This window comes from Meleagris gallopavo, chromosome 8, assembly GCF_905368555.1.
Source record: "Meleagris gallopavo chromosome 8, MGAL_WU_HG_1.1, whole genome shotgun sequence".
NCBI classification, from domain to species: domain Eukaryota; kingdom Metazoa; phylum Chordata; class Aves; order Galliformes; family Phasianidae; genus Meleagris; species Meleagris gallopavo.
Genome location: NC_139411.1, coordinates 28,781,652 through 28,808,844, shown reverse-complemented (window position 1 = coordinate 28,808,844; position 27,193 = coordinate 28,781,652). Strand labels below are relative to the sequence as shown.

Genomic DNA, 27,193 nt, shown 5'->3' with positions numbered 1-27,193 from the left:
TTTTGGATCCATTCTGTTTATGTGACTGTTTTCCAGGCTTTTCAAGACAACTATGAGATGTACCCTATGATGTGAGGAATCACTAAACAGACCACAATAGACTAATAGTTCACAGAAACCTCTTAAAACATCCTCAACTCATATATTTGTGAAGAGTTTGTGATCTTGGGTTATGATATTCTATGATTTTCCAGCGAAGGAATTTGAATCGTGCCTTTATTTTCTGTCCTGTAGCAAAATGTGCTTGTTTCCAGCCAGGACTTTCACTGATGTAAACTCAGATACTGGTGTTCCTGGATTGAACAGCAATGCAACCCTATGAGGGGGAATTCCATAGCTGAGATAGAGCTTTTTTTTCTCAGTATGTGTCATGGAAAAGAAAAACACGATTATTTAACAGCTTTCTTCCAAATGTGAGTGCATCTTTGAGTTTACAATGTCATAGTATTTGTTTTTAAATCCATAGGTATTTAAAAAAAAAAAAAAAATACAACCAATTGTGGAACTAGCAAGATGATGGTTATGAGTGCACAGCAATATCCCATGTCCAGGAACTGCATCTGCAGCATCAGCATGAGAGGATGAAGAGATTTCCGGAAGGTAGGATTCAATGAACCCACTGCAGTTTGTCAGAACTCTACAACAAGCAGTCCCGGTGCTTTTCTTTCATATTGCATACATGAAATTAGTGCTCTTAGTGCACACAGAGAGCAGGGAGATAACAAACTACTGCTTGGATAAAGCAGATTTGGTCTATATATATGAATGAACTCAGCCAAGCATGGATCTTCTGATTGAATGGTGTTGGCATCAGTTGTGCTTGGGAAGTTTGCAAACAGTTACAACAGCAGTGAAGAACTTATTACAAATAAGTCCTGTAAGTCTGGGTATTCTGCTGTTCACAAGAAATATAAAATGAGTGCAGACTGGAGGAACTTAGATGAAATCATGCCCAAGACATAAGAACACACCGTCTGTCAGAACTGAAGTACTTTACAAGTCAAGCATTGCCAGCCAGAACATCTGAAAATGTTTTGACAGTATCAAAATGTATCTTTTGGAATGAACTGATAATGCTGTTTTGTCTTTCAATCCAACTTTATTTTTTTCTCTTTCAGCTCTCTGTTTTATTGAAAGAATAAGTGGAACTGAAGCTAAGTGTGGCAGAGCATGTGTATAAGTTAGATTAATCTTTCTCCTAGTTGCAGAAAGCAGAATAGTTTCCAGTTTATCTTGACAGATGTATTTTACAACTATCTTCTATCTTATGCCTTAAATCTAGAGGGAGGTGAGAAAAATACAGCATTCTGCTATTGAAAAGGCAATATCTAAAACTACTCAACAGTTTGTTGCTCCATTAGTCCAGGAATAATTTAGTTCTGTACTAAAGCAATTTAGAAAGCACAAAAATGAAGCTAGAACATTTCTAAAATCACTGTCCACTACACGCGTTGATTAACAGTGCTCTGCAGGAATTAATTGATATAAGGGCAGGCCCTGGCACTATGGCACAGTGGCAGCAACACTCTTCTCTAAGGGGGAAATTGCAGTGCTCACATGAGTTGACTGCGCTCGCAGCTCCTCAAGTTGTGCTACAAATTGTTTTTCAGATGCATCATCTGTCCTTGCAGAGAGCCACTGGAGATCCTTAGACCAGGCCTGAGCACAGCTAGGTGTTGGCTGTTTCAATTACAGCTCAAATACACCATGCAGATGGAGGAGTGCATTGGGCATGCATTTGGCATCCCAGGGTGGATGGCTTTTCCCAAAATGAGAGCCTGTGGAAAGCTGTTTTCATCTTCCCAAGCTTCTGACCTGATGGACTTCAGCACAAATGCGTTTTCAAATAATGAAACTGCAGTTCACTTTCTGGCCAAGGTGAACGAGCACACGTTAACTCATTCAGAAAGGAGATGAAAAGCTCACATTCAGGATGCATTAATCTGAAAACAAGTGTACTTTTGTGTCTGGGGAGTATTATTTTCATTGCCATCAATTTAGAACATAGATAGACTGTGATTCTAGCTTCACTATCAGGTTGCCCCACAGGCTGAGACCCCTCACCAGGCCATTCTGTTTAATTTAGACTAATCTAAAGCTAAGTGAAACTTTGTAACCTCTCTGATTTCTCCCTATAATCAAGAACACTCTGATTTCCCCTTCCCCCATGACCCAGTCTGAGTGGCTGGGAGATGGGGGAGAGGTACGCAGCAAAGCGAACTCCAGGTAAAGGCAGCAGCTATTTGTGCCAGCCTGTCTGCCTGCAAGGTGTTTGCAGGTGGCAAACACGTCCAACCACATCATCCCTAGCTCTTGTTCTGTTTGAATTTCTCTTTGTTTTTACACAATTCTTGTGAAGGCAAAACCCTTTACACTTTTGCATGTGAGTTTTTCAAGGCATTGTATATGTCAGGGGAGATAAATGTCCCATGGAAGTGACTGAAATCCTAATGCTGCTCTTCCACCATTCTTGTCCTCCTAAGTTTGGGTGGAATTTGATGGAGCAGAGGCTGTGCCCTATAATTTTAATGTTGAGGTGTTTTTGGTTGGCGTTGTTTTGTCTGAGGCATCAGTATGAACAAGAGAATCCGTTTTGGACAGAATCCAATGTCAAAAAGAATTTAGCAGCTTTGGCAAAATGTTCCATTCTGTCTGTGGTTTACAGATTCATCCATATGTGAGACCTTAAAGAAGTATCTTTTACTCTCTGTTGCTATCACCTCTGATAATTAGACTTGGCTTTGCTGTTTTTTCTCTCTCCCCATCTTTCTTCTTTTTAAACATCTCATGACTGCTTTCAGCAGATAAGTCAAGTGGAGGAAAAAAAAAAGATCCAGTAGTGGCCCTCAACTGATAGGCACTCAGCAAGCAAATCAACAGGTTCCCTTGCTAACGAACCAAGCTGACATCTTGTTAATGTTCTTAACCTCTTGTTTGCTAAAGTGAGTCAACCTGCCTGTGACTCAATCTTTTACAAAGCAAAATTTGTAGTCCTATCTCATAGGCAAGAAAAAAAATGATCTGCAGCAGCCCCAAGTTTAAATCAGCAAATTTGTTTCATGACAGCAGAAGTACTCAGGTGCAGTTATCCAGGGGGAGCTCAGGTGTGCAGGGCTTTCAGTCCACTCCTCTTCTGGCAGTTGTTCAGTTTGTCACTTACTTAAATACACCAAGTGTAAGCAACATCAGGAGGAGGTTATCAGAGGACAAATATAATTTTTACTGCCCTCTCTGATGTAACTGTGAGTCAGTCATCTCATGGTCCTCATAGATGATTGGTTCACCAGTATTACTGATCTCATTTTGGTCTAATGACAGAGACCATAGAAAGACTCTCAAAACTTCCCCTTGAAGCAACCATTCTACTAATTAAAATGAAAAGGGCCTGATTCTGTTTCTCCTAAAAATATAATTCTTTTTCTGATTAGAGATTAAAAAAAAAGGCAAAAATGAATATCTTATTTTTGACTGTTGGCTCACAAAACCTACATGAACTTGAGTTTTATGTGTGTGAAACTGCCAAATTGGAACCAGGGTAGAAACTCTCAAGGGTCTGAATGTTGAGCAAAAAGAGACAGATGAAACAGCTGAGTTACTGAACTGAGAAACATATGTGCTGTACTTACATGTTTACCAATGTTCTAAAGATTTTCTGATATGTGGCTGCTCTCTTGAGTAGCCTGGAGTTATAGCAGATCTGTAGATCTGCAGGAACCATTTTGATCTGTCAATTACATTATGTGCTGTTACAAAGAAGTTTGTAAATGAGTCTTTGCTCCTTAGATGGAAAGCATTTTGAAGGAGTTCTACCACCTAATGGTTAAGTAGCACACTGCTCAAATAAGTGTTATTATGTATGTGACCAAAGAGCAGAGCAGCCTTTCTAAAGTAAAGTATTTCTATTATCCTTGAAAATTTTTCTTAATAAACAACAAATCATGAACGTCACAAACAAGGCTGTCTAAAAATACTTTAGAGGTTGATGTAAACATTGCTGACTGATATCAGAGGAGATGGTTCCCATCAACTTTTGGGAATGCTGAATCTGATGTCCCTTTACAAACACCAAGATGCTCAGGACAGACCTTCTCCTTCGTTGTGTCCATGGAAACCACTGCAAATTTGACAGCTCTGGCTCCTGGTAACTCCTGTGGGCTCCTCAGGTCCGTAGCAAGGACAGCTGCCCAAAGCCAAGGTTCACCCTCATGGTAAGTGCTCTGAGAAGAAACAAATGGGTCTTCTGCTTCTCTGTACCTCCATGCTATTTCACTCCTTTCTCCTCTTCCACTGCTTGTTCTCTAGAGGTCAAGATGACACTCAAACCTCCTCTAATCCTGGCCTATCTCATTCCAAACAGACAGTTACGTGTTGTTTTTGTGTTCTTCCTATCTATTCCTCCTACTTTTCTTTCAGGTAATTCTACTTGTTGCTATCATGGTTTTTTTCCCATAAATATTCTCTTTCAGCTCATGATATCTCTTTTTGTTGTCAGAGTCGTGCATTCTGCCCCTTCTCACAGTAATCTTGTGACCCTCAGGTAATATACAGTACTAAAATAGATGAAGTCCTTTCTCTTTTCTCAGCCAGCACCCAGTTTCCAGCCCTCCTAACATTGTATGCCTGAGGTCAAGTTAAGATGAGTTCCACAGAAAAGATATTACTTTCTCATTGGTAATTTAAGATTGAGACTGAGAACCAAGAGTACAATGGTTTAAGAATAGCTCTCCATGTAACAAATGCAGTTTGACTGCCAGGAGCACAGAGTATTTTGTCAGAGACTCAAAAGTATACTGAAAAGAGTGAAAATGATGCTTCTGCATGTTTAAATACAAACATTTGACTGGATTTTTTTTTTTTTTTTTTTTTTTTTTTTTTTGCATGGGTACAAATAAAAAAAAACTGAGTTGTTGGTCAAACAATTTGACACTACTTGATTTTAGTACTACTGAAAAATGCAGGAAAAAAAGGGAAAGGTCTGAAGCTCACAATTTCATGTTTACTAACTTCAGGGTTAATTTTGGAGATGCGATTTTCATCACATAAGAAATTCTGAAATTTCAAAACTCAGTCACAACTTTGAGATGTTGGTATCTGTTCAGGTCCCCCTGACAGAAGTGCTGCTGCTGCCATTGCTAACTTCTCTTCCTATCCACAGGACCTGCTTACCAGGCTCTTCCATCTAGGTCAACTGGCATGCAGTGTGTAAGACCAAGAGCAGTCTGGGATTTACAAATCAGTTACATCTAATTTACTTATGCAGATATCCTTTTTATTTCTCTCATGCGGGTTAACCCACGGAGGAAAATGCTTTTCTTCATCATGATATACTGCACTTTCAAAGCTTGGCTGTCTACTTGACTTCCCACCACTCTGCTACCAAACGTGTGGTTGTATCTGTTTTCAGACAGAATTTGTGTCCAAACTCATTTTCTTTCACCATGACATAAAAGTTGTCCTGTTTCCTAACAAAAAGTGTTTGATGTTCATGACACTAGGGCATCATGTCCCTCTGCCTTCCTATCTTCATTAGAATTTTCATCATCCAAAATTTCAAATCCATCCAAAGGTAAATTAGATACAACAATGCAAAACAGTTTTAAATGATTTTCTAACTGAATACAAGCCAATGGATGTTTTTGAAGTCAAAAAATATGTTTTAGTATTTTAGATAGAATATCTGTTTTTGTAAATATATAGGGCAGGGAGATGCAGTTATGCCAGAAGACATCTTTCTTAGCTGTCTTAACCACCCATCCATTGCTGCAGTGCTAACCAGTGTTGTCGTAATTGCTCCACAGTCACAACTGTACCACTGTGCCATCAGCAGCAGCACTCTGTTAGTAAAGACCATACACATATTGTGTTGGGTCTCCTAGGAAGGTCTAAAGAAAGAAAGCATTTGATAGAAATGATGTTTAGTCCTGAACTTAGCTTTGCATTGTGGTAGAATGAAAACTAAAGCTCACCTAAACACAGAAGGAAATGCAGCCAACCACAGCTGAAGGATTAGTAAAAAGTGTTAAAAATATTATATGAAAGTTTTAATTACACAGAAAAATTACAAAATGCCCAGTAATTACAGTATATTGATTCCAGTTTTTTTTTCTTGAAATGCTAAAACTATTTCAACACACACAGAATCAATAAACATAATTAAAATATGAGCTCATCAAAACAGTAATTAAATGTACTTAACAGCTTTTGTGGCTTTTCTCCATATGGTTACTGTGGGAGTGTGAATCTGGCTTGCTAGATAAATGTAACAAAATAAAGTGAAAGCCTGGGAAAAGATTACTGTGGTATCATAAGCAAATACAATAAAGTCTAGCTCTATAATAAGTTCCAATAAATCTAAAAGTTGACAAAGGAAGCAGTGTTTACAATTATTAGAGAGAAATTCTGGATGTTTTATATTTTTATAGGATTAACACTATCATGGTCATAACATAGAAATCAAATCAAATCTTTGTTCCATCATTAAAACTGCTCTACCACAATGCTTTCTGTTCCACGAATGATGCGTGGCATGTTTCTGATATGCTGGTGTTAGTGACAGACCACTTGACAGCTGTCAGTCAGGGGGCAATTGACATCAGAGACATGGTACAGCTGCTCTGAGCTGCCCTTTGGAGCAGCACAGTTCCTCAATGAACAGATAAAGAGCATGGCTGTCAAGCAGAAAGTAAATTAGATGCTTGGAGCAGAGCATCTTCACCCCTCTCCCTTCCTCCTCCCTGGCTACATGAACAGTGTCATGAAGAATAGAGAAAAATCTGCGAGCAGTACATAAAAAGGACATGCACAGCCCTTTCTGGAGTTCTCACCACATCTCTGCCATGTCCTCCTCCGAGGTCCTTCAGAAATAAACGCTCTTTTTGCATCTCTGTGCTAATGTCTTATGTTGTTTCTTGGAAATAAAGGTGTGTACCCTGGTAGCTTATGACTGCCGTACACCTTAATGTTCTAAAGAACAGAACATTCGGTATAAAAGCTTTGTTTAAATCCACCACAAAATCCCCAAAGCCAGCTAAACTCAGAGAACGAAATAAGACAATACATTACAATTTCCACTGTATTTTTAGGAAATCATGAGAGCTTTTCTTACCCAGATCAGGCTTCACATTACAATGTATGTACTTCTCCATCATCCTGTAGGCTGAGAAAATAAATACCTTAACACTGTGAAGCAGGGCAAGAAGGCAAAGTTCTCCTGCAAAACTGCATATGTATAATAATTGTCCTCTGCTCCATAGCACATCCAACCTGATGACTTTGCTGATTATTTGATGCCTTATTTTCTTCTTTCTATGTAGGGTGGTGAATACAGAAAAAAGTCTACTGTCCAGTTGGACCAGGAAGAGGAGTATAGAAGTTTTCGGTGGCTTTTTTAGAGGTGTTTCACAGCCAGGAGTGTTACAGGTGTGGAAGACCTTGTGCTTTTGAGAAGTCTGTGCCACAATGGGGTTCTGGCATCCCTCAAACGAGGTACGTGCTCTTTGGCCATAACGCCTTCAGGGAAGCAGGCTTTGTTAGCTCAATAGTTGTGTTAAAGAAGGAATCCTACTCGTGTTGCTGATGGCTGCCTTTTCCTTCCTAGAGTAAGGCATAGAAACACAAAGGTTGGAAAAAAACCACTAAGATTACCACGTCCAACCCCAGCCCACCCCCACCAAGCCCACTGCCCACGGCCCTCAGTGCCGGATCTCTGCAGTTCTGGAATACCTCCAGGGATGTTGACTTCCCCACTTCTCTGGGCAGCCCATGCCAATGCATTGCCACTCTTTCTAAGAAGAAATTGTTTCCTATTATTTAATCTGAGAACAAAAGCCAGTGACACAGCAGAGCTGCATCCCCACCCCATTTATAATATCAGTACATTTCAGGAGGGCAGGAAAATATTATTGCTTTTACATCCGCTGCTTTCAGTTCTTCCTCGCTTATAGGTTTTCTTTCCATCTATGTTGTTTTGTTTTGTTTTGTTTTGTTTTGTTTTGTTTTTAAAATCCCCCCTCATACATTTTTCTTGAAATGATTCATCTTGATTTTTTTTTCCTTGTAGATGAAATCATGTCATCATTCTACAAATAGGACCTGGTCCATAACACCTAAAACTACTGTTCCACAGATCTTTTTAAAGCTTAATGTAGGACTCAAATTGTGGTAATGGTTTTATGTTATTCCCCAGTGACAGAATTACATTGGTTTACATTCCTTCATTTTATCATAAGAGCTAATGAAAAGGATCCCCCCCTCTCCCCTTCTAAAGGCAGAGAGTTGCTCTAAAGATGCAGATAGAGGTATGCAGCTCATTCACCCCAGAGTTATTCAAACAAAACCAAAATCCTTCAAAATCCTATGAACTTTATCAGAGTGAAGCACTAAATCTATTGGCTTCTGTTTGAAAGCTAGTCAGTACATTTCTGTCCTTAGTCACCACTTTGACAATTTGTGCTAGCGCTTTTACACCTGAAGGACTGGGAGTGATAATCTGTTAATGGGCCATAATACTAATTGTTTCCTCCTTCTAGCTGTGTACAGCACCCTATTGCCTCTCCAGGACAGTGCTATGAGTTTATTGGACCCTGCATTCAGTTTCCACATCTTGTATTATGTTGCCAAGTAGGAGACAAACTGTCTAGTAATTAAGACTGCTTTTAAAGTTGAAGATGGCCTTTTGAAAGGCCAAGATTGAAATGAAAGATTGAAGACAAAAATATCTTTAATGAAAATAATCAGAAGGGAAAAAAGAAAGTAAAAGGTTTATTTTAGACTTGGCCTGAATATTGAATTACTATGGGCTTAAAACATTCAGCAGGTATTAATAGCTAGGAAACAAATATCTGGCCAATTAGGCCCTGCGATCCATAGCAGGGAGCTTGATCATCCTCAGAAATAAGTTTTGTAGGCATTTTGTTTTTTCTTCTCCTTATTCAGCCAGCTAGATATAAGACCACTCCATCTTGCAAATATATACTGGCAAAGGAAAATCTGCTTAGCAGTCTGCGAATAGAGCTTCCTTTTTAGCAAGTTTCTATAGGAATTAACTAGGCAACTTAAAAGCGGATTTAAAAACAAGAAACAAAACAAATAAACTGCACTGCAGTATATTACTGCACTGTGAGGGACACTATGATAGGGCCAACCTATCACTTTTTCATTACTTTTTAACTCTGCAAAGCCCCAACAGCGTGAGCTATAGATGATGCCCTATTGCATAAGATGGTAAGTTCTAAGCAGGAAGTTTTCCATGAGTCCCCAGGGGGAGAACAGTAAGATTTTAGATGCCTGCATGGCCTTTCTCATCATTGCTACCATGTGCATTGGTAGTAGGGCTTTTCTGCTTACAGTACATTATGCTGAATTAGATCAGGCATCAGAAGTTTTAGTTCAGGTATCTCGTGGTCTCATTTTCTTCTGATAAGTTTGTGCAGAGATTGTGTCTTTTATATTAGATGTAAATGGTGGAAACAGTAGCTAATTCTGTGACAGGAAAGATGAGGGTGTAGAAAAGCTGATGATGCTTCTGCGGGGGAAGGAGAGTCATTTCAGCACACTTTTTAGGATTATTTCCCTTTTTCTGATAGCCTGAAGAAAACTGGGCTAGGCATTTCCAGGACTCATTCCTTATAATGAAATAAGTATTCTTGTGTTTTTGAAGCATTATTTTTTATTATTTACTTATTTATCTCCAAAAAACTGTAACCTGACTCTCTAAATCTGACATATAGGTAAGAAAAAAAAAAAAGAGTAACATCTCCTAGACTTGGAAGAAAAAATGTAGTAATAAAATTGTGATCGTTAGAAAAAGTATAGTGAGCATGTATAATACATTCCTGAGTTATGAATTTGGGCATGCACACCTTGCTAAGCACAGGCCCCAGTTCTGAACTTCGTGCAGCACTGCCAGCTCCCACATGTCATGCACAAGCATTGCTCCTCCATGCATGACTGGTCCCATTGGCTTCAAAGACACTACTCATGGGAGTAAAGTTACTCAAGCATTTAAGTGCTTGTTGGACTCAGGCCAAAAGCTTAATCTCTTCCATTTAATACCCTTTTCCTAGACTGATAACAGTCTTCAAGTTTTCAGTATCATGTGCAGGAGTTTAAATAATGTAAAACCAAAGCTAAAAAGTAAAATAACAGTATTGTAATTTAAGGAGTATCATGAGATAAACAGCATAGCACAGGCACAGTTTTGTTAGCAGTGAGTGGCAACGTGGAAGGCTGTTGTACGTCGCTGGTATGACAGCACTCAGTCTCTCAGGTTCTGAGAAAGCAAGGTAGGGATCTTGGGCAGCTCTGAAAAGGTGAGCACAAAGTATCGGTGTAAAGCAAAGTGTAAAAGATTGTGTTTTATCTGACTTGACCACAAGGAAACAAAATTTGTTATGCTTTTCAGTGTATCAGCTGAGGAGGGCAAAAGTTTTCCACCATAAAGCACAGAGAACTTTGGCAACATGACCATCAATATGCTTCTGATTGTTTGAATTGTGATTTTCCATCAACGCTGGAGGATTCTGACCTTGTCCAGTTCTTGTGATGTTACTGTCCTGTTTGTTTCAGATGAGCTCTGAAGGACATTGCTAATCTCTATTAGAAATGTTTCATTCATTTTCCCATTACCTTCCAAAAAGAATATTACATATGCAAGATGATGTTCCACTATCTAAAAGGTGCTTGGTTGGGTGTCTTTGTTTACACAAATACAATTCACATGCATTATAGAGTAAGGAAAAATCAAAAAAATGTGCTGGAATGGAAGGCATGCGTACTTTGAATCTTATTTATTCCCTTTGTCTTGATGGTCCTTCCAGAGATAAGCTCTGCATGGAGTGGGAGTGTCAATTTCCTTATCCTGCAATTTTCCATGCCTCTCAGATGCACTGGGCTTCTCCTGCCTCCCTACAAACCAAGACCATGAATTTTACCTGATACTCTCTTCAAGAGGAGTTAAGAAAAGAGAAATATGATGGACTTGGAGAAACTTATCTATAATAATATTCAGATATGGAGTTTTGTAAGGACTAATTCTCAATTTTCGTACTAAAGAATATGTGTCTGAGCAGCTTCTCTGTGAACTAATGAGGAGCCAGAGTGTCTGATAATGGTAGCAAAAGCAGCTATGTGAGGAAAGAGGTGGTTAAAGGAAAGCGTGGAGGTGAGAGCTTCCACAGTTGTAGTGCAAACAATGGACTGAGGGCCCAACAGAGCAGAAAAGGCAGAAATGGTCTTTGGTGACAAATTCTAACTTGTAAAAGTGCCAGATTACCACATAAGCCAATGTGAATTTAGGGCAACAATAGCTCCACTAGGTTTGGTGTCAGATCAACCTGTGTGAGGGAGAACACTGCTGGGATCCTGGCATTTCCCAAAGGTGTTAGAAAAGGGAAACAATTTGTATAAATACAGGAATTCAAGACCAGAAACAAAATACTGACCTAATCAGTGAAATGAGCATCGAAATCAGTCTTCATGCTAAAGCTAGAAGGGTCTGGCATATCAAATAGAGCAAGAATATCTTCAGGAATATGCCAGAAGCTAATTGGTTTAAGAAATCTGGCTGTATATAGAGACCATTACTCATAGATATCACGTTTTTCTATTGCACAAATTATCTACAGTGCTTATGGTGTCTGCTCAAGGAAAAGTTTATTTTCCTTCAGTCTTTTCTTTTCCCCTGACCTCAAAGCACTAATTAACAAAGTATTAGCATGTTTCTAAAATATGACTGAATTCATCCTCTTAAGAAAATGTACTGAAGAATGTACCCTATTATTAGAAATGACAGGATGTATATAGGGCCATATGTTTTCAAAGGGTTTTCTGTCAGTGTTAATCAAAACGCTGGAGAACTTATGAACATACAGAGCAGCACGTCAACCATATGGATATCTTCTCTTTAATAGTGAGAATTTGAATTAATAATAAACATTGGAGAGTAACCTAGAGTGAGACAGAAACAATAATATTAAGACCAGAACAAGCATAATATCATATCAGTCTGAAGACTCCTGGGTGTTTTAAAAAATCTTATTGTGCATCAATGGAACTACATTCATTAATTATGCCTAATTTAGTATGGAAAAGTAACTCCAAAAATGCCATTTAGATTTGCTGTTTTTTGTAAAGGACAGAATTTGTCTCATACAGCACGCTCTAGTAAACATCAGTGTCATGTGCTGGTCTGACTGGTAGAGGTACATTCATTGTTGTAGTCTACTTGTTATTGTAAAGGCACTGGAATATTTGTTTGATGAAACATGCATGCACAAATCATTTCATGGACTATGTGAGCAGATGGAAAAAGAAAAAGTGGAACCCCTTCCTAAGTTGGCTATCCTGAAAAATGGATTGAGACTCCATTATTTTGAATAATCCTCCAAGGACTTAACATCATGGAATTACCTGTTTTTACAGATGGTGACTCTCTAAACTAAATGTTAGGTTTTATTTTCACTGTTACCAGCCCAGCTTTATTTCTCCTTAGTTAAAAAAAAAGTTATGTTTAGAAGTTTGACTGCTCACATTGAGACCTAGAGCCTTTCCCTGCTGATAAGCACAATCCAGTCTTTGCAGGGTGAAAAACTGAATCTTCTACCAGAGATCATGAGAAGAGGAAATACAACATTCAGTCTTTGAAGCTATAAGTTGAGACTTCCCTATTACACAGTAATAGATTTTATTGGTAACTATCCATCTGCATCAGTTACCCAGGCTAGGAGAGATATATTTTCCTTGAAATTTCTATTTTATTTTTCCCTTGAGTCCATTCTGATTTTCAGACTTCCTCTTCGGATCGTTGAGAAGTGTGTAAGTATGGACAGCACCTTTGGACTGTGACGTGGTTCTTGCACCTGCTCTTTGCTTTGTTTTTGGAGTAGCCACAAGGGACAAATGGCAAGGAGCAGAGTTCTCCCCTCCCTCCCCTCTGTAGCTATTCTATCACCTCCTGTAATTTTGCTGTCAGCATTTGTTCTGCTACACAACAGCCTGTGACTGTCCTGCAGACCTCAGGGGAGCATCTCCAGTATGAAGGAATCAGTATCCACCTGCAACATATTGGTAGAAAATGTATAACAGTTTTAATTCAATTTAATCTAAGGTTTCCCTATCAAAAGAGACATTTTGTTTTAAATGAAGCTCAATGACCAGGAAACCTGCACAAGGGTTCTATTAAGGGTTATGGCTTCTCTCTTTCTGGACGATCCACATTTCCCAATTCCTTCAGACAATCTCTACTCTAGCGTGTTCATTGCTAAATGCACATTTGAAGACTTTTTTTACACCTTACCTTTTACTTCTGCTCTACAACCTCTGCAGAGGAGCCTCAGAGCTGACATGTAGCTCCCGCCAGGGAGGGATGAAGGGGCCTTCTGTTGTGCAGATGTTGGCCGCAAGAGTGCTCTTACCTCCATATCAAAAGAGGAGGTGTTCAAACACAAACAAATAGTATAACTGCTAGTCAAAAGAGAAAAGGGGCAAAAAACATGCTTGTTAAAGCTTCCAGGTACCCTGGCAATTAATGTAACCACAGCATAATCCTGATGAGCTCTCACGTCTCCTGTTACGCTTGGTACGCAGTGTTTGTTAGCATTTGCTCCATCTGCTCCTATAGTCTCCATCAGCTGACAGAGGGTACGGTTACTGCAGCCATTAAATGTTGATGATCCTCACAGGGTCCCAGTTGCTTGTGGCAGGTATCCATTATGTTAACTGTCCCTTCCCCCACAGTCTGTCGTAATGCTTTTTCACTCATGCGTTTACTAACAGCAAAATTGTGGCTTTTTTTATTAAGATGCTAACATCAGCATGACTTTTAGGTGCAGTAAATTACATTGGTTAGTCTTCACTTGCCTGAATTGAATGAATGATATCTTTTTTCTCCTAGTGTGATATTCAGAGTTGTAAGTGCACTAACTTCTAGGATACACTATCCCTCATTAGAAAGGACATCTCTTCTTGTCAAACCAAACCTACTCTTATTCATCTAAAAGGAAATAATGCGCTTTCCTTTTCCTTAAAGCCACTTGCTGATAGATTTAAGTGGATAAATATATTCAGCAGTCTTTGCCTTTCCATTTCTCTTTTGCCAGCAATGCCAAACAGACTGTGAAAAAGAGAATTAATTCATTATCCCAGGATATTCATGAAGTTCTCTAGGCTTCTGATTCTTGGACTGCAGGTCATTAGCAATCATTAATTTTTAAAGCTACTGGTGACATCCTCTGAAGCAGATATCATTGAAATAAACAGGTCTATTAATGTGGTAGTAGGCTGCAGCTTGGGAATGTGTAAGTGTATGGAAAAGCAGAATTTTAGCTCTGCAAAGATCTTTAAACTGAGACAGTGCTGGGTAGGTATGCTACCATATGGCACAACAGAGGGCATGAGGATTAAAACTGTGGGCTCTGAAATATGTCAGGATGACCTGTTGCATCTTGCTCCTGCACTCCTGGCAGTTACAAAGTGATAGTTACCTTCTATGTGGCTTTTGCCACAGAGCACTGGTGGTCAGAGGGAGCCTACAGCTGTCTGCAAGAGGTCCTGCAGGCACGTTTGTGCCTAAAATCCTTTCTTTATGTTGGAGTGTAGAACATGTTGTGGTTTTCCTTTTTCCTTCCTAACAAATACGCAACCCTCCCCGTTTAAAAGTTAAACATGTCTAGACTACCCCAGAAATGACTTTCCTTTTGATGTGGCCATGGAATGATTAACTCATACACTGCTCTTAACCTGAGAAAAGATATGAGAGCATAGGATGGCTGTGTTAATACTCAAGCCATATGTCCTCCCAGAAGTACGGTACGATGTTGATCATGACCTCAGAAGAAAGCAGGCCTGCTTATGGCAAATATATGGAATTGATTAAATGAATAAATAACCCTATTATTTAGTTTTGCATAAAAATATGTAGGACCCAGGTCAAAGATAATCCCTAATTTTTCTATGCATAATAGATTCCAAAGTGTAAACATTACCAGTAGCATGAACCAGACTAGATGCTTTATGTCAACAGTCAAAGGTGCGAGTGTAAACTCAGAAATATTGATAATGTTTGTGAATAACTTCAGACTAAATTATGCTGGAGTTCCCAAGCTGCTATGAGTGCCTCTGTTGTTTTAACACTCCATTCTCTGTTATGAGTTCAAAGACTGACCACAGTTCTCGCGTGGACAGTGTCACATTTGGTGTATATATGATTAATTTCAGAGCTTATGCTTCTGTGTCAGAATAGCAAAAAATGTACTTCCTTAAAGGGACCAGAAAGTTAAAGTGCCTTTGTGACTGTCTCATCAAACAACTCAGGTCAGGCAGAGTGATGCTCTGCCCGGTGTGCCTCGTGCTGCATTTGCCCGTTTTGCTTCACGTGTCACAGGCTGAATGAGGAATAAAAGCTGGGGGCTGTGGGACAGGGCTCAGCTCCTGGGGAACTGACACAGAGCTTTGATTTTCTCTGAAGCCACAAAGAGATCTTCAGCTGAATTCTCCGCTTCTCAGATTAGCTATGAGCATAATAGGTGTGAGAATAGCAGAGCACCTACAAATTATTCTGCTTTGAAGAAATGGCAGATTTTGCTACTAAGCAGCCCATGCTGCAAATGGCCTTCATTCCAGGACTCATTGTGTTCTGATGAATTTGAGACACAAATCCAAACTTCCCAGCTGCTTCCTATATGCAGCAGGATCCCAAACTCATCCCCCACACTGAAATGTTGCGTTTGATGAAGTTCAGACTTGAGTTCTGAACTGAGCAGCTCTTTGCAGTTGGATCTTTTATCTGCTGAGTACACGGAGGGGAAAAGAGAGCAGTGCATCTGGCAGTGCACTGGAAGCAGACCTTATCTAATAACATACAGGCTTGCGATTCACATGTGTGCAGAATGCAACCCAACGTGCCCGTAATGCGGGGGGAATCCGAACTCTGCTGAAATCAGTGGGTGCCTCTCCACTGACATCAGCTGATTTCTGGATCAGCTCCATAATAAAGCACTAGTCTTGCCTCTCTGACCACAACAGTAGGACAGCAGAGGTCAAGGATACTCATACTTACAGCAGAAGCCCAACTAATAGGCACAAGAGGATGTAAAATGATGCCTAACTGAGGTGGAGGGATACAGGGTCAGCTCCCCCCTGCTCATTAAATCTGGATGTAAGAAACGTCAAGGAATTGCTGCATCTCAAAAGTTTATCCTAGCAAATAATAATGAGCTTTGCAATTGAGATTCAAGACTTTGTATCGGATGACAGCCATTTTGGTTATTTAGCAGTGTCTTCAAATTCAGTATTTAAATGTGATTTCATTTCTGTCTCTCTCTAATGTGACCTCAGGCAATGTTTTTTAAACTATAGTGTAATACATGAAATACAATAACTATTTCCTGTAAAGACTTAAGTGTTTTTATGTTACGCAGTTCTGTAATTAACATTGGTGTCCTGTATGCTGTAGGTACCCACAGATCTTTTTTTCTGTCTGCTGGCAAATTATGGCATGGTGTTTGTTCTGATACAACTGGGATTATATATTTATGGTTCCCCAAACTGTAAATATTTGCTGGAACAGGCTGCCCAGAGAGGTTGTGGATGTCCCATCCCTAGAGGTGTCCAAGGCCAGGTTGGATGGGGCCCTGGGCAGCCTGGTCTAGTATTGAATGTGGAGGTTGGTGGCCTGCATGTGGCAGGGAGGTTGGAGATTCATGATCCTTGAGGTCCCTTCCAACCCTGGTCATTCTGTGATTCTGTGAAACTGTACATCATGTGATTAATAGATTTATATATTTATTAAGGTGAAATACATTGCAATATATTTGCAAGACGGACCAGATCCAAAACCCACTGAAGGTAATGAGAGAATCTAGTGCAACGTATTGTATGCATAGACGTTAGCCCTGAAGTGACCTGGCTGTTGGATGAGATGACTTTTGAGGGCTCCTTTCAACTTACTTTTCCTATTCTACAAACTGTAAATAAGAGGTGTTTAGAGCCCTACAAGTTCTGCTGCAGAGAATGAAGTTATCAGTTTGGCATTAGGTTCTCAGTGCCCTGTTGAGGGAAGGGGATAGGCATGCCAGGTGGGGCCAGCTGACTCACACAGGAAGGGGGCACAACACGATGCCACTGCCTTGTTTGTTTTCCTTTTTCAAGTGCTCACAAGCCCTAAGGAATCACATTGCCTTGCAGCTACTGCACAGCCATGAAAACCAGCTGAAAACAAAACCGAGCCTCTTCGGAGAAAGCCCCACAAGTGACCTCTTCAGCAAAGCAAACAAAGATTTGCATTGGCTTCTCTTCTCCCCAGCTATCACTTACACTACATGCACACTGTTGTTCCTCCTGCCTGTGCCATTGTACCTCCCTCCTAACCTCCTGTTTTCATCCTGCAAAAGCTTTTGCAAGGAAGTCAGCACACAGCAATGGTGTGAGCTTACAGCACATTGGCTGCTTTGTGCTAATTTCCCATTAGTGCACATAGGCAGTAGATTGGTATGGTGCCTTGTATGTTAGTGGGTACTCAAAGGTTTGCAGCTGGACCAGAACTGCCTGACGTATCAGTTTATAGTGCAAGGAGACCATTACTCCAAATGAATTTGCTATGGGACAGTAAAAAGTCTCTGTTATAAATAGGCTCCTATAGACAGGATGATGTAACATTCATTATAAGGCACTATAACTGTGTCGTTTACATTCTTTGGTGTGCTGTCCCATGCATAAATCCCCAATGCTCCAAAAACCAATGCATTAAAAGTTAAGGGTGAATCCAATCAATAACCTACTGCATTATTCATGGGTTCAGTGATGCAGAGTTAATCCTTTGGGACAATGACATTAGGACATTTGAACAAAACGTACATCATCCTGCCTAACACCAGACTGCACAGAGGATAAAACCCACTGCTGTAATCTTCATCCTCTTCCTCCAGGGAAAGAGACATTCCTGTTCAGCACTGGAACTTCTGGAGACGATAAACACAAGCAACCCATCCCCAGCTCCATCCTGAAAACCTTCGGCATTGGCACTCAGCACCTCAGAACTGTGTGCACCCAATGCCAACTCTCCATCATGGCAGAGGAACAATATATTTGCTCCAAGGTAAATCGATCCTACTGTAGCATGTGAGATTTTCTCCACGTTGGTGGCACTGCAGAGGGGGCCATGGTCTGACAGAGTGGGCTCTGGCTGTGGGAAGGGGTGGGAGGTGGAGGCAGCAGCCCCCCCTCCTCGGAGCTGCACTGCTTTCAATATGCAATTATTCTGTCCCTAAAGGTAAATAGAGGGTTTGTGTGCGAGAAATATTTCTGTAAAATAGTTTGCAGCTGAAAAGATAACACTATTCCCTGCCTCCTACTTGGCTGTACAATTTTAATTATGTCAGGGAATCTCTCCTATTTTATATTCCATATATATTTATGGAATAAGCTGTTGGCAAATAGGACATTATTTCAAATAATTTAATGTATTTATTAAAAGAGATTACAAATCTATCCAGGCTATAGTCATTGCACTTAGGGCAACTATAATGGCTATATTATTGTTCCATTTATTTCAAAATATCTTTGGCAAGGACTGCTCCTCCATGATGAGCGTGAGAAAGAGACCGTCTGATGGTCCCTGTGTTGCTGAGGGCTCAGCCGTCCCCCTACCTCCTGGACCCATCCTGATAGCTCTGCTCCAGAGATGAGAATAGGGCTGGGACAGAACAGCGAGACCCAGGCTTGGTTATTTGATTTGTACTACGTGATTTTAGCCCAGAATGGAACTGAGATACAGAGCTGGCCCCCAGGAGGCAGAGCCAGCGAGAAGCTGCAAAGGTGCTGATGGACTCAGGGCTCCCATGTGCCCCTAGAGATGCAGCTGAGGAATCCAAGGGTGCCCAAACTGGTCCCTGCAGCAGTGCCACTTTTTTTTAACAGTCTCTCTTAACAGCAGAAATACAGTTGTTGTTGGCTCTTGTCATGCTAATATTTGATCTCTCCAGTTTCACTACTGAGAAACAAGGTGAATCTTTCATGCCAGTGGTTGGAGATGCCACGCATTTACCTCCTAGTATTTGGATCCACTGTGCTGCAAAGAATGAACCAGTCAAACCCACTGTAGAGGAAGGAAAAGAAAGTGAAGCCCCGAATGCCAAGCAGAATCTTGCTGAAGACCACCGAGGCGACACAGCATCAGCAATTGGTGACAAAGCCCATTGCATCATCACAACCAAGCCAAGGGTGGAAGAACGTGACACCGATCTGTATTTCCAACAGCCTTTAATGGAAAGGTGGTCTGCACTCATCAGCACTGTTGTTATTTCTACAGCCCCAAAAGAGCAACCTACTTGAGTTGTGACAGAGCTGCTCGTATAACCAAGGGTATATGCTTATGTAGCCTGCTTGGGAATGTAAGCACATTAACCTATAGACTAAGAGAGATGACCATATTCTTGTAAATGAGCACAAAACATAGGTAATGCCTATACCTTCAAACACCAAAGGATGAACATGAACAGTCTCTAGAGCCACTCCAGAGGTGTCCTGTGCTGAGATACGACTACTTCTGCTGACCACTGCTCACATGCACGTGTCACAGGACCAGTCAAGGTCACAAACTTAAGCGTATTTATACCACTTGGTAAGAACAAAGCTGTAATTATATTTTGTGTGTTTTCTGCCTTCCTCAATTGCTGCCACTGCTGCTTGTTTGCCACAGCGTAACCCATGGCATATTTTATAGGTTTTCAACCTTTGCACACAATGGATTAGAAAGAAAGTCAATTATGCATAAGATTGAAAGATTTATGTAAATATAAAACCAATATAATGTATTATTTACATACAGCCTGTACTTACCCTAAGTAACTTCTGCAGAAACCTGGGCTATCACAAACAGCTCACACCTAATTTCTGAGCCCTATTCCAGAAAAGAGGGGAGGATTCTGGCTACCTTAAATCAGTGCTAATATTTTCTAGATGAGAGCATATTTGTATAAGAACATAACTCAACATAACACGGATGGACAACAAGCAGGATAAATCTCTATCATTTATTACATTTGCTGAGCGATCAAAGGTGTCTAACTAGACATTTTTCCTCATTGGTTGTTTGCATTAGATATGCAAATCTCCTTTCTTGCAGAGCCATTTCTGAATATATTTGCGAGGCTATTGATGTCCATTACTTCACTTAAATATAGATCAGAAATACTGACAAATATTTTCATTCAAAGAGTTTGATCATTTTCAGATTACTCTCCATGCTAGTAATTAACCTCAGTCAACACCCTTCCATAGCACTTTCAAACACAGTTCCTAGCAAACATAAAGTTTCATAAATATGTACTAAATAACCTTAAAGCCCTTTATGAATAATTATGAGTTTTTAAGTTTTTGTGAATCTGCATATTAATTCCACACCATAAATAATACATGAAGCAAAAATCCAGCTTGTTTGGTGTCTAGGGACAGAGAAAGAAAAGGAGGGGATAATTATCAGTTTAATGTGGGAAAATACTTAACCTAAAAGATTATCTTCAAAACTGATGACTCTATAGGTTTGTATGTATGTGTGTATAAATACATATACATATAAGATATATATGTATGAAGATAGGTATGTCTGCAGACATGCACCCAGTCTGAGAAAGCTTTCATTTGATGCATGTTACATCTGTCTCCTCTGTGCCATGCTGAGCTCTTCAAGTGCAAAGCGATGTGATGAGCTCAGCCTCCACACAGCCCCTCTTTCTAGAAACGTATGTTCCCCCAAAGGTAGAAAATTAATGAGAGGCTGCTGACTAAAATTACTACATTTTGCCTTCCGTGGGACATTATGGATTTAAAAGATAAGCAAGAGTGCAGCAAGTCCAAAAACAATTTCATTTCGTTAATCCTTTAAGTGCCTCGGGATGAGCAGCCCATGTCCAGCAAAGGTGATGCTTCTGTATGCCTACTGCACAGCAGTGCTTGCACACTCTGCTTCTTGGCTCCACATGGAAGGCATCCAGTGGGGTGGGATGATGTATGGCTGGATGGTCTTAGGCTGACACTTCCTGGATGCTCACTGACAGTAATAAGAAACATAAGCGGTGTGCAGTAACAGCTTGTAGGTAAAGCAGGGAGTGTGTATAGGATTTTTCCTCTTTATTCCATACAGCTTACAGCAAAGAAAAGGCATTTTCTGTTCAAATGTCTTTGAACAAAACAAAGCGGAAACTATTATGTTTCAAAACCAGGACCCAAGAACATACTTGATGTTTGCCTTTGTCAAAGGAGTACAACAATTTATAGTTTGGGGAGAAAATCATTGCATTCCAATTCTATATTTTTCAGTAAGGAATTCCATTTATTTTTTACATCTTAATCCACCTACATAATGAAAATAGATTTCACTTCTCATTTCAAGTCCTTCAGATCTATTTCACTTCCCGGTCATGCTCAGCGCTTGGCTAGGAGAATAAAAGGCAGTATTTCAAATAATAGCAACTCAATAGCAAGCCTGTTTAAATGCAGAAAGAAGAAAAGATAAAGCAAATTTGTACAAGAATCTTTAGACATAGGAGCACTCCCTTGTTCTGTCGCCATTTCCCATCCCTGCAGCATCAGTGGAGCAGTGCTGGTGGTGCAGGGGTGCTGCCAGGAGCAGGGTGAGGGGTTGGGAATAGGATCCCACAGAAGGAACTGAATCCAAAGCTCAACTTGAAACTGCTCAGAAGGATTCCAGGAGTGGGTGAGGGGCTCCTAGAGGTGCCGGCAGCACTGTCTCATCATGGCAGCCTGCTAATTAACCGTGATGGGTTTAAAGCTTCAGCTGGAAACAGCTTCTGGAGAAATGGATGGAGCACCCAGGTTTGTTTAGTATCCAAAAAGGGACACAGAGTTAAAAGAATTGTTGTAAAGGCCAGCATTCGGTATTATTTTGCATCTGTCTGCTTTGTGTGCCATTTGTTAGGAATTTATAAAGTAACTACTTTCAGTATGCGAGAAAAAAAAAAACACCTTTAAAATATTGAATTGTGTCTGCTGTGCCTTGTGGAAAGGTACAGACTTCTCATTTGGGAGTTGCATTGTGTGGATGCAAACCTGTTGATGAGTGGTTTAAACTAATTCTCATGCATGTTGGACTCACAAATCCATAAACTTCAGTAAGAACTCAGCTGCAGCTGATGTTATTGGTTGAACTGTTTTCATCTCAAGCCCGTTCTGAATCCCCAACAAAAATAGTAGGCCAGATGCCCAGACAGCAGCTAGAGACCCTCATTAGGCATCATTTGCATCCTATTAACCACTGAGCTGTGGGTCATTCGCTGCCTGTCAACCATTCAAGTCATTCCTTTTGTGTTAATTAGTAGAGAAATAAGGAGTTAATGAAGATCTTATGATCTGTGATGATTCATCTTTGTTGTTTCAAACGAATCCCTGCTCTCCGAGCACTCCAATAAGCTCCTGCACACCGAATAATAGAGGAATAGTGGAGGGAGCTTAGGGCGGCCTTTGGAGTGCCGTTCTCTGGGGACCTTTTGCACGGTGGGCTTTGTTAGCTAAAGATTAGAAGGAGTTAATTGCTTCAAGATTGCTCGCAGATTAGGTTACATGGTGTGTTGTATCTATGTAAGCATATGTCAGGTCTAGTTAAAAGATAGAAGATGCTTATTTTAATAAAATTATGAAAGGAAGAATTAATTTGTCATTATGGTAGAAATCTTATTTCTACTCTTAATTTGAGCACTTTCAGATAAATGCAGGGCTAGTTTCCCTCTCATTTTTCTGGTCGAAATGGGAATGCTGGGCAGGAGGGGTCCCAGGCTGGGTCCTAGGTTTCCTGCCCATTTTGGGGACAGCACACCATGGCTGTGGAAAGACACAGATGGAAAACCCAAATCAACAAACAAATAAGCAGTAAGAACAGCTCTCCTCCCCCAAAGAGTTTTCCTCGAGGTTTAGGAAGAAACGATTCCTCTTTCCACACCAGTTCTGGTGTATGCATTTTCACAACAGGGTTGATGGAACATGCACAGACCTTCATGACCTGGGTATATGAAAAGACAGCAGAAGTGAAATATCCTTGGCTGTAAACAAAAGTAGGTTGAGAAGGAGCGCCTTCTTGCTGTAGAGACTTGCTGCTCTTATTACCATGGTGGCAATAACTTCCAGAAAGCTGAGCTCCAGCAGCTGGCCTGCTGCAGAGGGTCTGTGTGACCACTTCTCCTCCTCCTCCTTGTGGATTTATGAATGGCACCAAGTTCTCCTAAGAAGCCAACGTCTTCCTTTGATTAAAAGTAAAGAAACAAAAGAATCTCCAAACTGAAATTAATTATTTAGGTTTGCCAAATATTGGGAACATTTTTATTTAGGCTTTTTTTTTTTTTTTCTGCCTGTACACATATCGGATGGAAAATTAAAAAAAAAATTAATTATTCAGCTCTGTACTAAAGTGTCTGTGAATGCTGAGGTGGTTTAGCAAGGAAGAACAGCCCAAAAGAGAGGCAGGGATCTATGCAAAGTGTTTTGGATACATCCTGAAAAACGTACTTCTCAGCTCTGCTTTAGCTCTCACAAATGGTTAAAGAACAGCTCCTTTCTTTTTTGTGAAGGGATGCCTTGCAAATTGCAAAGATCTATTTGGCAAAAAAAAAAAATAATAATAATAATCTTTTACATCTTATTGTGAAAACTATTTATAATTCATGTCTTCCTGATGGTAAACAGAAGCTCAGTGCACATCCTTGGCTTGTACAGAGGTTTTGCACTGCCCAACTGATCAGTGAGGATGGAGGAGATGCTGTGATGTGTGCATGGATGCTGGGATGCTGTACAGGACGCTGGGCCTCATGGCAGTGACAAGCTGTGGCAATGCTGGTGCTGCGATCCTGCTGTCACCTGTAAGGAGGAGGAATGCAGCCAGCGCTTTTCTGGGCAAAACCACATCCCCAGTGACAGATCATTGTAGCATTTACTGAATAACTGCTTGGATGATTCATTACATTAAAATCCCTCTCCACTTTAATTGCTATAAATGAAGATACAGTTCATAGTGTTTGAATGTTAAAGGGAAAACACCCTACCCTGCCACAATGCGTGCACACCAGAGGAAAAATGAGAGACCAGCACGAGAGGTGAGGAAATAGATGTGACTGCGTGGCTTCAGAGAGAGAATGTGGATATAATTGGAGGCACTGCAGAGTCACAGGGAAATGGACTGGGAGAAGAGCCCCAGGCTGCACTGCCCAGGTCCCATTCAAAAAGCATCATGCCTAAGGAACTGCATGCAGGACCACTCCTCGAGCATCTGCTTAAGCCCATCCCAGATTTCAGTGGTAGCAGTGGCAGCCATAGAGGTTTTTTTCAACATCAAACAGGAGACAGATTTTTCATGGGGGCAAGAGGGGGGGAAAGATAGAGAGAGAGAAGAGGAAAAAAAAATAAGCAGAAGTAATTTATTCGGGATCTTTGAGAGGATAATAGCCAATTATTTGTTTATAACACTGGTTAAATTTTCATTAGGCAGATTAATGGAATATCATGTACTGTCAACATTGGACTGAGGGGTGGTCTGTAAGAGATAAACGGGCAAACAGTCGGTGTGTCTCCCTGAGTAAATTAGTTTTTGCTTTCCTGTTTTTCATATGAAAATGGAAAGGTGGACAAGGTGGTGCATTTTAAAACAGGTCTCAAGATGGACCAAATCAGTTAAATATGAAAGCAATTCCGGTAATAAATACATTATAATAACTTAGCATCGTGCCTATCATTTTGATTTCATGAAAGTCTGGGATAATGTAGATTTTTAACCTGCTCTCTTAATACACATTTCCTCTTCCTGAACTTCAACGTTTCTTGCTGTGAGGTGAAAGCATATTACTTTTTTTTGCCTGATTTTTCTGTGTAATCTGTTCGGTATTACAGCTGGTAAGTGCTAGAGGCTCACAGCTCTTTCTTGTGAATTCTGGTATTATCATCCTGGATAGCATGAACAGTCCCCTCTAAGTACTGCATTATCAGCATCAGAACCCCTGAGTGGTTATGGTTGCATATCGTGCTCTTTTGAAGTCAGAATATTTCTACAACACTAAACGTATTAGCCTGGGATTTTCAGACAAGCCACAGAGAGGCAGACACCCAAATTTCAGCTGGACTTGGGCCCAGACATCCACTTAACCTCTTTGAAAATCTCAAGTCCTTTTGCCCAAGAGTAAAGCCAAGTGGATGTCTCCTCAGCCTCGCCACCAGCACTGGCACAGCCCAAGTAGGTGGGAAGAGGTCTTCCCCAGCTAGCCAAAGGCTCTGCGGGACACTGAGAGGTGTAGGGAGCTCAAATGCATTCCATCCAGGCTTGGCAATTAATGATTACAGAACACTGAAAAGGCCTCTTGCTATACGGAATGGAAAAAGCATTTATTTCTGATGATAGATGACTATGGCAGTACCATGATGGAGTCTGCTTGTGGACAAATGATGAAATTTCTCTTTTAGGTCCCAAGACAGCTTGGTTTTGAGGCTGAAAAATGCTTCCAAGTATATATATCATTCTTACACTTCTTAAAATGATAATATTTGTATCCATCTGTACAAAAAAAAAAAAAAAAAGACCTGACATTTTGTTTACAAAGTCCCTAGGTACGTACACAATGCTAATAAATATTCTTAGGCATGATATGGGGACTCACATGAACATGTTACCCTGACCTCATCAGAACATCTGTAAAGGAAACATATCTGTGCATTAAGTAACAGTTCACTGCTCCGATCTGAAACAATGCTGCTTGGTTTTGTTGTTTCAGCCTTTTTCAAAATCCCCCTTGGAAGTCAGTGTTCTCCATTTCCACTGGCCAGCAGGCTCAGTGCACTCTTCTGCTGCTGCAGAACATGGTACTTTGCCATGTGCCATTATTGGCACAGGCTGCCCAGGGAAGTGGTGGAGTCACCATCCCTGGAGGTGTTCAAGAGCTGTGGAGATGAAGGATGTGGTCAGTGAGCGTGGTGGGCATGGGATGGTGGTTGGAGTTTATGAGCATAGAGGTCTTGTCTAACCTAATGATTCTGTAGTTCTATCGCATGGTAGATTTTTTTTGCAAGAGATGTTAATTAACACATATAAGGTGTTTCTGGTCTATAAGCAACTTGTATATTATTGATGGCTTTAACTTTGTTTAATTCTCCTCCTGAAAGTATGCTAGTCCTGTTTTCAAAGCAACCAGGAGTTTAGTTGTTGAGAATCAGAGACGGGGCTTTGCTTGGTGTACAGACACAGTCATCCAGTCCTGCAGGGAGCCCCGATGTACAGGAATGGTTTTCACTTTGAATAGGAATGAAGGTCAAAGCTGTGACATTGGAATTTCATCTGAAGAATGTTTTGTTTTTAAGACTGCAAAATGGCCACTGTAAAACATTCCACTTGATCATGTCAGAATGTTATAAGAAAAGCAGACATATTTTAAATTGTACAGTTAAAAGATGAAATGGTCTGAAGATATTGGATTGAAGCAAAGTAAAACCAGAGTGCTTAGTGAAATTTGAGCCTGTTTTTATCAAACTAAATTTTTAAAAAATCTCAGTATTGATGGAAAAGCATTTTATGATTGGAAAGTCCCTCTGAAAAAAGTCAGTAAGAGTTATTGGATCATTGGTTTCACCAGGCTGAAAAACACTTACACACTACAAAGATTTTTTTTTCTTATATAACCATACTCACTACTGGAATCCATTCAATTCAAGGATTCTTATATCCCTTTAATTATGTCTGTGTAAAGGTAGAGTAAATGACATCAAAACAAATCCCTGGCAGTGATGATATATGAACTATGCTGAATGCTGTCCTGAAGTACATTGTCTATTTTTATTCTATTGTTTTTTATTTTAAATTGTTGCAGTGGTGCAGGATCTGTGCTGGCATCTTCAAGGAGTTAGAATGTCTGCTAGCAAAGTTATGGATGTCTGTAATGGATGGGATTATCTCTACTACTCATCAGTGCAGAAAGAATAGCACTAATAAAGCAAGTAAATTCTCATCTTGCAGATGTTTTTCTGTTTCATCTTGGAAGTGAATCTGTTCACTCATAAATCTTGCTTTGGCTTAAAAAGGAAGAAAAAAAAAAGAGAGAAAAAGAAAAAGAAAGAAAAGAAAAAAAGGAAGAATTTGTATTCTAGCAAATCCTCTCCATGGAATGACATTCATCATTTTCAGCAAAACAAAATGTTACGAGAACTGATAAGC

General features: G+C 40.2%; 1 long non-coding RNA gene across 1 annotated transcript; it reads left to right on the top strand.

The window, feature by feature from the left end:
- The first annotated feature begins 382 nt into the window (after positions 1-382).
- On the top strand, positions 383-26,987 carry LOC146543887 (uncharacterized). The gene is made up of 4 exons (XR_014884736.1): positions 383-4,208; positions 7,314-7,485; positions 17,922-18,091; positions 18,978-26,987. It is a non-coding gene; the product is annotated as an uncharacterized LOC146543887 (long non-coding RNA).
- Positions 26,988-27,193: the final 206 nt, after the last annotated feature.